The 9517-nt window shown below is 40.6% G+C and overlaps 1 pseudogene; it reads left to right on the top strand.

Moving 5' to 3' along the window:
* Positions 1-4335, top strand: LOC101575730 (annotated as a pseudogene).
* The last annotated feature ends 5182 nt before the right edge of the window (positions 4336-9517 follow it).

The following is a 9517-nucleotide window of genomic DNA, read 5'->3' as shown; positions in this document are numbered from 1 at the left end:
ATGTTTGATGCAGACAAGAAGTTGGCAAACAGGGAAAATGCTTTAACAAGTGCTTGCTTAGAAGAAGAAATTCTCCCAAAATAAGAACAAAGCAGAAAAAATTATCAGTTTAGTATTAATGTAGAAAGTAGAAAAGTACTTGATGATGTAGATCACAACTTTGATTGAAGTCAAAGAAAGAAAATCCCAATCAACCAAGAAGAAGAGAGATTAAAAAATGAGAGGACTGTGTTTATGGGGAATTTGCCTGTCACATGTAATAAGAAGCTGAAATCATTTTTTAAAGAGTATGGGCAAATGGTACAGTTTTGGTCTTTGATTCTAGCAGAGGGAACTGTATCTAAAAATTTGGCAGCAATCAAATGCAAAATTCATCCTGGTCAGATAAACATTAGTGTTTATGTTGTGTTTAAGAATGAGCATGCTGGGCTGGCAAGATAGCTCAGGGGACTAAGCGCCTGCCTAGGCAAGCGCAAGGATCAGGGTTCAGTACCTCTTACTACATGCAGCGCTGGTCCCACCCCTAGGCACACGGAGCCAGCAACTGAGTCTGGGCACGGTGGCATACGCCTGTAATCCCAGCACTGGGGAAGCTGAAAACAGGAGGATCACTATGATGAGTCCTAGCTGCAGACTACATAAAAGAAAAAAAAAAAGTGAGTGTGCTGCTACAAAGTATTGAAAAGGAATGGGGCCCAGATTGCAGGTGGATTTTGTATTCCAGTTGATCTTGCATCTGGGATAAGAAATCAGTATTTGTTGGGAATCTCCCTTGCAAAGTAAACGAACACTTTCTGGACTGTGGCAGTGAAGATTGTGAGAGACCCAGTTACAGGAGTTGGCAAAGGGTTTGGCTGTGTGCTCTTTGGCAACACAGATGCTGGTCAACTTGCTATGAAATTAAATAATTCTGAGCTAATGGGAAGAAAACTCAGAGTCATGCACTGTTAATAAAGACAAATTAAAACAAAATTCAAATCTAGATTTGAAGAATGACAGTAAATCCAAGCAGGGACTGAACTTTACTTCCAATAATGTAGGGCAACCTAAAAGTATATTTATTGGAGGAAAAAGCTGTTCTTGTTAAGAAGAGGAAGAGAAACAAGGCAGGGGAGATAGCTCAGCGGTCTAAGCACCTGCCTGGCAAGTGAAATGTACTGAGTTTGATCCCTGGTAGTGCATGCCATGCCAGCCCCAAAACCACAGGTGTGCAGTGCAGGCCCCAAAACCAGGAGTGGTGCCACACACCTGTAATCCCAGCCCTGGGGAGGCTGAGACAGGAGGATCACTACAAGTCCAAACTTCGTAGTGAGACCCTGTATAAAAAAAAAAGAAAAACAGAGAGAGAGACAGAGAAAGAGAGAGAGAGCGCTCTAAGAATCTGAGAAAACAGAAGTAATTGTCAGAAGCTGTGTGGTGAATCCATGAACTGAGCATCATGACTTTTTATGAACTGTAGTGAGGCTTGTACAATCTTCTTCACACTGTTAATCTCTTCAGAGCATTTTTTTTTTTTAGTGTAGGCAGATTAGTTCATGGATTATATGTTACTACTGATGGTATGAGGCATTATTTTATTGGACCTAGGTCAACACTTAGAATTTTAATGATTATTTGACTGTGTTAGAAATAGATAATTAGTGCTGCAGAGAGTTATTTCAAGAATATTTTTGCTAGATATGAGACTAGTAAATTAAATAAAAACAGACAATGAATCTTTTTATTGATTGTACATAGACGAAGTAGCATTAGTAACTTTAAAGTGGGAATACTGATTCCAGGTCCAGTAATAATAGCTATGAAAAATTTGAGAATTGTTACATAACACATACTCATTTTTCTTTCTTTTTCACTTGTGATAAGTGGGAGTTCTGGATTTTTATCTTATTCCATCAACTAATAATAACAAACCAATAAGAATGGAAAATGAAAAACAAAAAAATAAATTCTCTGCATTTGCTCAATCTGCTCCTTTATCTTAGGATCAGCTTTCTACTCTTTCTTAATTAAGCTGATTTATGAGTTTTTAGTATTCCTGAGGAATTTTGGGTGTGATGTAATTATAACTAACTAAGTCATTTAGAAATGCTATAGGCAGTCACACAGGGCTGGGACACTCAGACTAGTTCAGTGCAGAAGACAGTTGTGGTTGGAGGAGCATTCCTTGAAGGTCAGACCTCAGAATCTCAGGATACAGAAATGGCTACACCCACATACTTCCCCTGAACAGCAGGGATTCATATTCTAAACAGGCATCAGTCAGCGTGGGTGGGGGACCCAAACCTCCCTGGCCCCTCCTTTCCAGGAAAAGTCTTTGTTTGGTTTATGTACACTTGCTATATGACTTGCTTCCCCATTTGACCCCCATTAAATCAATGTTACCTAAGTGACTATACTTGTAATCTTACTGGTTGACCATAGTTTTGTCCCACCTCATACCCACCTTGTGATTTTGCACTGGGCCAATATTACTTAAGCAACTATACTTGTAATCTTACTAGTTAATTATACATTTGTCCCACCTTATAGCTACCTCACCTCATGGTTTTACTCTATAAAACTTCCTTGAGAAGTACATTCTCCAGACCACCCACATGGGACTCCCTTTTGTCCTTCTTAGACAACCACTCTCAAAGCATAATTCCTACTATTAACCTCCATTGTTCCTAGAATTCTTTAATTTTAAAGAACATAAACTCAGCACATCAAACATCTAGCAGGTTGGGGATTATATTATTTCCCTTCTATTATTGGATTCTCTGGAGGTCCTATATCATCCCTATACTATACTTCTTATGTCATTTGGAGGCCCCACTAAGATAATTAGACTCTTGCATTTGCTTTTGTTTCATAGATTCTGGATAGTGACTTGCTTAGATAATCAAAAATTGCCGTCCTTATTTGTCAAGTACATATACTGTTAGTTTCTCTCAATTAGACCCCTCCCAACATAAAGAGAAAAAACTTTGACAAACCAGTCTGCTCAAACAGGAAAGCCCCCTCACTCATCCAGAGAGACTAAAATCTGTTTATCAGGATGGCTCTCAGGCCTGGTTCTCAGGCTTAACGGAAAGCCTGAGAATATAGAGCCTATAGAATTCTACTCTGTAAGACAGCAAATTCTACTGTCATCTTGTACATTCTCCCCAACAAAGAGGCACCAGACCCACCTGTAGCTCCTGAGAAACTTAAAATTTTCTATCTTTTTCTGTAGGATCTCTCCTCATACCTAAGTCTATAAAGCAGATTTTCTTCCTTTGTTCGGTGTCTACAGCTTTCTTGCCCTTAACCAGGTTGCATCCAGCCTGAAATAAACATACTGTTGTTTGCTTCAATCCCACCTGCCCTAGTGGCCATGGTTGTCTCTTGGGGTCTAACCTGACTTACGCTTTAAATTTTACGTCTTTGTCAATTCCCTGTATCTTGAATTTTATGATTTGTCCTTGTCAATTGCTTAGGCCTTGTCTGTTTGTTTAAATGATGATAAATTTAAGTTGAGAACACAAGGAGGTTGTGTTTCTTTAATGGGACTTTTATTTTTGTTTTGCATATGTTGCATTTGGATTTAGTCCTAATTTACTAGCATTTCTTGTTTGATCTAACTCTTGTTTGTTATCACAGGCACTAGAACTAGGAAAAAGTAGTATTTGAGCACTCCCTGGTGGACATTGATATGAGATACTGTAAAAATGGGTCTTTTTATGAAATCTAGTTTATATTTAAAAAATATGCGTGCCTATTAATAAATTATGGGACTTCATCCAGCAGTTAAAAGACAATAGGTCAATAGCCATTCTTAAGATTTGAGGGACAAGTTTCCCTGAGACAGACCGCCCTGATCGCTCCTCTACACTTTTTTTTTTTTTTTTAATTTCCTTCACGCTCTTGAGGAAACCTCAAGCCTGTTCTGTCTCAATTTCCTTTCTGGCCTGAGCTTCCACTGGTGAGGAGACAATCTTAGCTCTTTTTTTATTTTTTATTTTTTTTTTATTAACATTTAGTGTGTGTGTGTGTGTGTGTGTGTGTGTGTGTGTGTGGCCAGCTCAGCCCACCAGGGGGCGCGGCTGGCTGGCATGTGGTGCTGGGGGATTGAACCGCGGTCCCTGTGCTTTGCCAAGCTTGTTCCAAGTAGGTGCTTTAGACCACTGAGCCATCTCTCCAGCCCCAAAAGTCTGAAATTTATCTTTTTTTTTTTTTGCTGAACCAGGGATTGAACCCAGATCCTTGCACTTGCCAGGGAAGCGCTTATTCCACTGCGCCATCTCCTGGGCCCCCAATCTTAGCTCTTGAGATTTCCCATTCTCACCTTTCCAGGCTGAGAATGATGACTTATGAGCAAGTTGCCTCAATAATCCACTGTAAATATGAGAAGATGTCCTTTTTCTGATTTCTCCCTGCCACTTTGTACTTTCCTTTGCAGAGGCATGTAAAATTAGTGAGAAAGGATCCTATCTGTCCTATCCAACAACTGAGAAACTTTAAGCCAAGACTATAAGAAATGCCTACTTGCCAATGCCAAAGACAGAGAAGTCATCTTAGATGAGGAATGCATCCCCCATCTCTGGGTCAGATGAGACATCAAGATTTTGCGCATCCAGGAGGATGCACATGGAGTGTGTGTGTCAGTTTAAGTCTTCCTCAGGAAACTAAACCTGAAAGCCTGTTAAAAGAGCTGACTTCTGGATAAGACTAGAAGGAGCTATTTCCTAAGCACAACACTTAAGGGACCAAAGCACATTTAGTTTAAGGCAGAATCTCCAATATCTTGGTTCTCTCTCAGTCCCCTCCTAGGTCCAGTTCTCATCATTTCTGTATGTAGGGGAGGAAAATATTTTCACCAATAAGATAGGAACTTTGAAACCTTTACTGTAAACTTGTAAAATTCTGTGTAATGATTTTTCTTCAGTTTTTAGACAACTTAGGCTTTTATCTGTTCCTTATAAAATACAAACAGTAATTTGGAGACAAATCTCTGGTTGTGTGGGAGTAGTGGAAGCTGAGAGGATAATTGGAGTTGTGGGTAATCATTCAAACTGCTTCAAAGGTCAAGGGCATTTAAGACACCTGGTGATGTGACCCTGCTTGTCTAGCTCAGGTGCACAGTGGGATAGAGTTATATAGCCGTGACTCAGAATAGGCAAGCACACATGTGATGCGCTGGTTATGGCACTATGTAAGAATGTAAATATGAAATAACAACTTGTATAAGAATTATACAATAAAGATGCAGTCAGCTCTTGCTCTTGCACTCACTCTTGTACTCTTCTGCTCTTATACCTTTGTGCTCGTCTCTTCTCCATGCTGCCTGCTGTGGTGCTGATGTCTTTCACACATTTATTCTTTAACCTTGGGACTTCAACCATGAAAATCCTCCACCCCAACTCCCAAGGGCCAACAGAGGTCATGGCCAAGAATACTCTCTGGTAGATACCTAAAGGCTTCTCATTGGAAGCTGGGTCCTGAAAAATCTCCTGGGAGGGGGGAATCTCCATTTATCTAGCATACTTCTCTCTCTGCTAATAAGTTAGAAATTCCCCCCAAGTTTTTCTCCAATTAATTAAAGGGGTTAACTTTAGGACTACCTAGTAGTTAGACCACTCCTCCTTCCAAAAAACCAGGCCAAGGCAGCTTGCAGCAACTGTTTGCAGGAAAGTAGCTGTCAGGGAACAATGTACATGTGCACCTTGCATATGCTAAGAGTAAAAAAGAGGTTTTAGTTGGCCTTTCTCTTCTCTCATGTGCATATAGAAAACTGATAAATGTGCTTTTACTAATATGGGAATTTTGGTTGCTAAGTGATGAGTTGATGAGTATAACTTTAACCTTTGAGCTTCCGGGAAAATTTTAGAGTAGATTTTTAAGTAAAGCATAGCTTTGTCTTGATGCTAAGAAAGGTTGCCTGGGTGGTAAGATAATATGAATGCCTTGGAGGATTCTTCATCCTAGAACTCAGGGCAGAATTTCTCCAAGCCACTTACTTGACTCTTTATCTCCAAAGGCAATCTCTTTTGCAGGATGAAAATCATTGCCATTTAGATAGAGCAAAACAGATCATTTGTCTCACTGTCTCAAAGAATTGGAAAGAAGTGGCTTGACACCTTGAGAATATAAAAATCAAGTAGAAATTAAAAGGGATGCCAGTTCTTCTTCTTGTTTCAGATGGGGTACTCAATGTCAAAATTTCTTATTCCTTTAGAATATATTCTTTTTTTATTGTATTTAGGACAGGGTCTCACTACATGGCTCGGACTTGTAGTGATTCTCCTGTTTTCAGCCTCTGGGCTGAAATACTATAATCCCAACCACTGGGATTATAGGTAAGCACCACCATGCCCAGTGTCATTCGCCTTTGCCATCTCAGCATGCCCTGAGGATGGGGGCCAGCAAAGCACACAGGGGATCAAACCCCAAACTCTGGCCACTGCACTCTGCCTAAGCAGGCACTTTAATCTGCTGATCTATTGGGCCAGCCCTGGAATATGTTCTTTTCTTTTCTTTTTTTTTTTTTTTTTTGCAGAACCAGGGATTTAGTTCAGGCCCTTGCACTTAAACTTGCCAGGCAAGCACTTGTTCTACTGAGCTATCTCCCCAGCCCCCTAGAATGTATTCTTAAGTGCTAGAAAAAGTTTGACCCTCACATATTGAAAAATAGTTATTTAATATTTTTCTATGGCCTGCCTACCACAAAGCCAAAGTAGAGTACCAAGGAAAGTACTAAATATGATACTATTTTACATATAGACTTATATTTCTTTTTTTTTTTAATTTTATTTATGTGTGTGTGTGTGTGTGTGTGTGTGTGTGTGTGTGTGTGTGGTCAGCTCAGCCCACCAGGGGCGGGGCTGGCTGGCATGTGGTGCTGGGGGATTGAACTGCGGTCCCTGTGCTTTGCTAAGCTTGTTCTAAGTAGGTGCTTTAGATCACTGAGCCATCTCACCAGCCCCTAGACTTATATTTCAAGAAAGATAGGAAATAGTCAGAATTACTTTATTTTCAGATTTTTCTTTACATTAAAAAATAGTTCTTTCCTTCTTCTTTTTTTTTTTTTTTACACTGAGGATTGAACTCAGGACCTTGTGCTTACCAGGCAGGCACTTAAGCCACTGAGCTATTCCCCCAGCCCCTATGAAATAATTCTTATTTGTGTTCAAAATATAATTTTAAGCCATATGAAACTACCTGCATTCATATGTCATTTCTTTTCAGTGACCTAAGACAGATCAAACAAGATCTAGGAAAGCTTCCAGGTGAGCCTGCTAAGTACACTGAAGTCTTTGGAGGACTTACTCAGACCTATTATCTAGGCTGGGCAGATGTAACATTACTCTTAAATCAAACTTTGACACCTACTGAGAAACAAGCAGCACTATAAACTACTCTTACATTTGGGGATGAATATTATATTAATTTTAAAGTGTCAAAAGACAGTGAGGAAAACAGCTGATCCTTACTGCAGACCAAGTGGTCCTGGCCTACCAATCAGACATGGGATTAGAAAGAGAGATTTTCAGAATTGTATTATTGAAGATCTTAGAAGGACAAAAACTAAGACCTTCAGCTATTTTTAATTATCAGGGTAGGGGAAAAATAAGTAAATAAATTGTCAACTATTTATCAGGAGAAAGATGAAAACTCCTCTGCCTTCTCAGATTGTTTGTGAGAGCTACTGATGAAACATACATCCCTAGCTCCTGATTTGATGGAAGGACAGATTATTCTTAAAGACTGCTTTATTATACAGTCAGCCCCAGGTATTAAGAAAGGCTGCAAAGATAGCTTTTGCTGCACATGAATCACCTGGTACTTCAGTAAAAATTTCCTCTTCAGTATTTTATAATCGTGACCAGGAAGAGGCCAAGGGAGGTAACCAAAAGCAGCTGCCCTAGTTGCAACCTTAAAAGAAATAGACCGGGGGCCTGGGAGCTGGCTCAGTGGAATAAGCACTTCCCTGGCAAGCGCAAGGATCTGAGTTCAATCCCTGGTTCCGCAAAGAAAGAAAGAAAAAAGAAATAGACCATAAGTCTGTTTCTTGGGGTTCCAAGAAGAGCTTGATGACTCAATTCCCCTGCTACTGCGACAGAACGCTTCAGGACAGAACACCTTAGGAGGGGCTGACTGACATAAGAGGGCTCCTAAACCATGCCCTGATTGCCAAAGTGGCCACTGGAAGCCAGACTGCACCCTGAGGTGGAGGCCCCAGAGCTCAGACCCATCCTACCAGCTAGTCCAGTGAGACTGAGGACACACACACACACACACACACACACACACACACACACAGAGGCACGCTCTACTCTCTCCCTCTGGCTGGACTGTCATCACCATGCAGCAGCCCCAGGTAATCATGACTAGAGAGAGAAAAATGAACCAGCCTACTGATGGATACTAGCACATTTCTCAGTCCTTCTTTTCAACCCTGGCTTTTCTTCCAGCCATTTTATCTCAGTGCAAGGAGTCACTGGAGAAGAAGTAACTTCCTATTTCTCACAGGTTGTAATTGGGGTGGGTTTTTTTTTTTTCACTTTCTTTTTTTATTAAGTCTGAAAGTCCAGTTCCCCTTCTGGGAGAGATGTGTTATCTTGTTTAAATACTCTAATATATCCAGGGGTACAGTTCAGCTGCACAGCAACTGCCTGGCAAGCACCTGCCTGGCAAGGTTCTGAGTTCGATTCCCAGCACCAAAAAAAAAGTAACATATGTGCACTCAGGTCAGGTACCATAAGGGTTTTACAGATACCCAGGGATACATATTTTCAGAGTGGGTTTAAATAGAGCTAGTGAGCACTGCTTTGGAGGAAAGTTACCTGGATAACTAAATGGAAAACCCAAAATGTCCTGAAGACCTCTTTGTCTTAGGGGTGAGATTTCCTTTGGATTATTATCTGTCTATGTCTGTCCCTGGATATGATAGATCTCTTTTACAAGCTGGGATTTTATAATTTTTTGATTCAGAGTCATTTGATGGCAATTAAGCCCTAAATAATATAAGAGTGACACATTCACATTTTCTCTCATTCTCTTTCAAAGGTTAAAAGCAGACATTCAGAATCTTTGATTATTGGTTTAATTTTTTGCTTGGCAATGGAGTTGGGACCAATCATAGCTTTTGTTTCTGGAGGCATGTTTTGCTAAGGTAGGGCTCTAATCCACCCTGGGAAAGCTGTTGATATTAATTGTTCTTCTGCATTTGAGATGGTTATGATTTAGTTCTTGTGTCATACTTATCACTCTTCGGTCCCCTTCCACTGCTGTGCCCCTAAGAAATAACACTATTGGGCTGGCAAGATGGTTCAGCAGACTAAGCAACTGCTTAAGCAAGTGCAGGGATGGGGTTCAATCTCTGGCACCACATGCCGCACAGGCCCCACTGCCAGGCACACTGAGCCAGCCACCAAGACCGGGTGTGGTGGTACACACCTGTACTCCCAGCAATGGAGAGGCTGAACACAGGAGGATCACTATGAGTCTGAGCTGTATAGTGGGACACTACCAAATACATAAAAGAAGAAAAGAAATA

This window comes from Octodon degus, unplaced genomic scaffold (genome assembly GCF_000260255.1).
Source record: "Octodon degus isolate 3935 unplaced genomic scaffold, OctDeg1.0 scaffold00093, whole genome shotgun sequence".
NCBI lineage: Eukaryota > Metazoa > Chordata > Mammalia > Rodentia > Octodontidae > Octodon > Octodon degus.
Note: the sequence above shows the minus strand (reverse complement) of the source record. Positions and strands in the feature narration are given on the sequence as shown.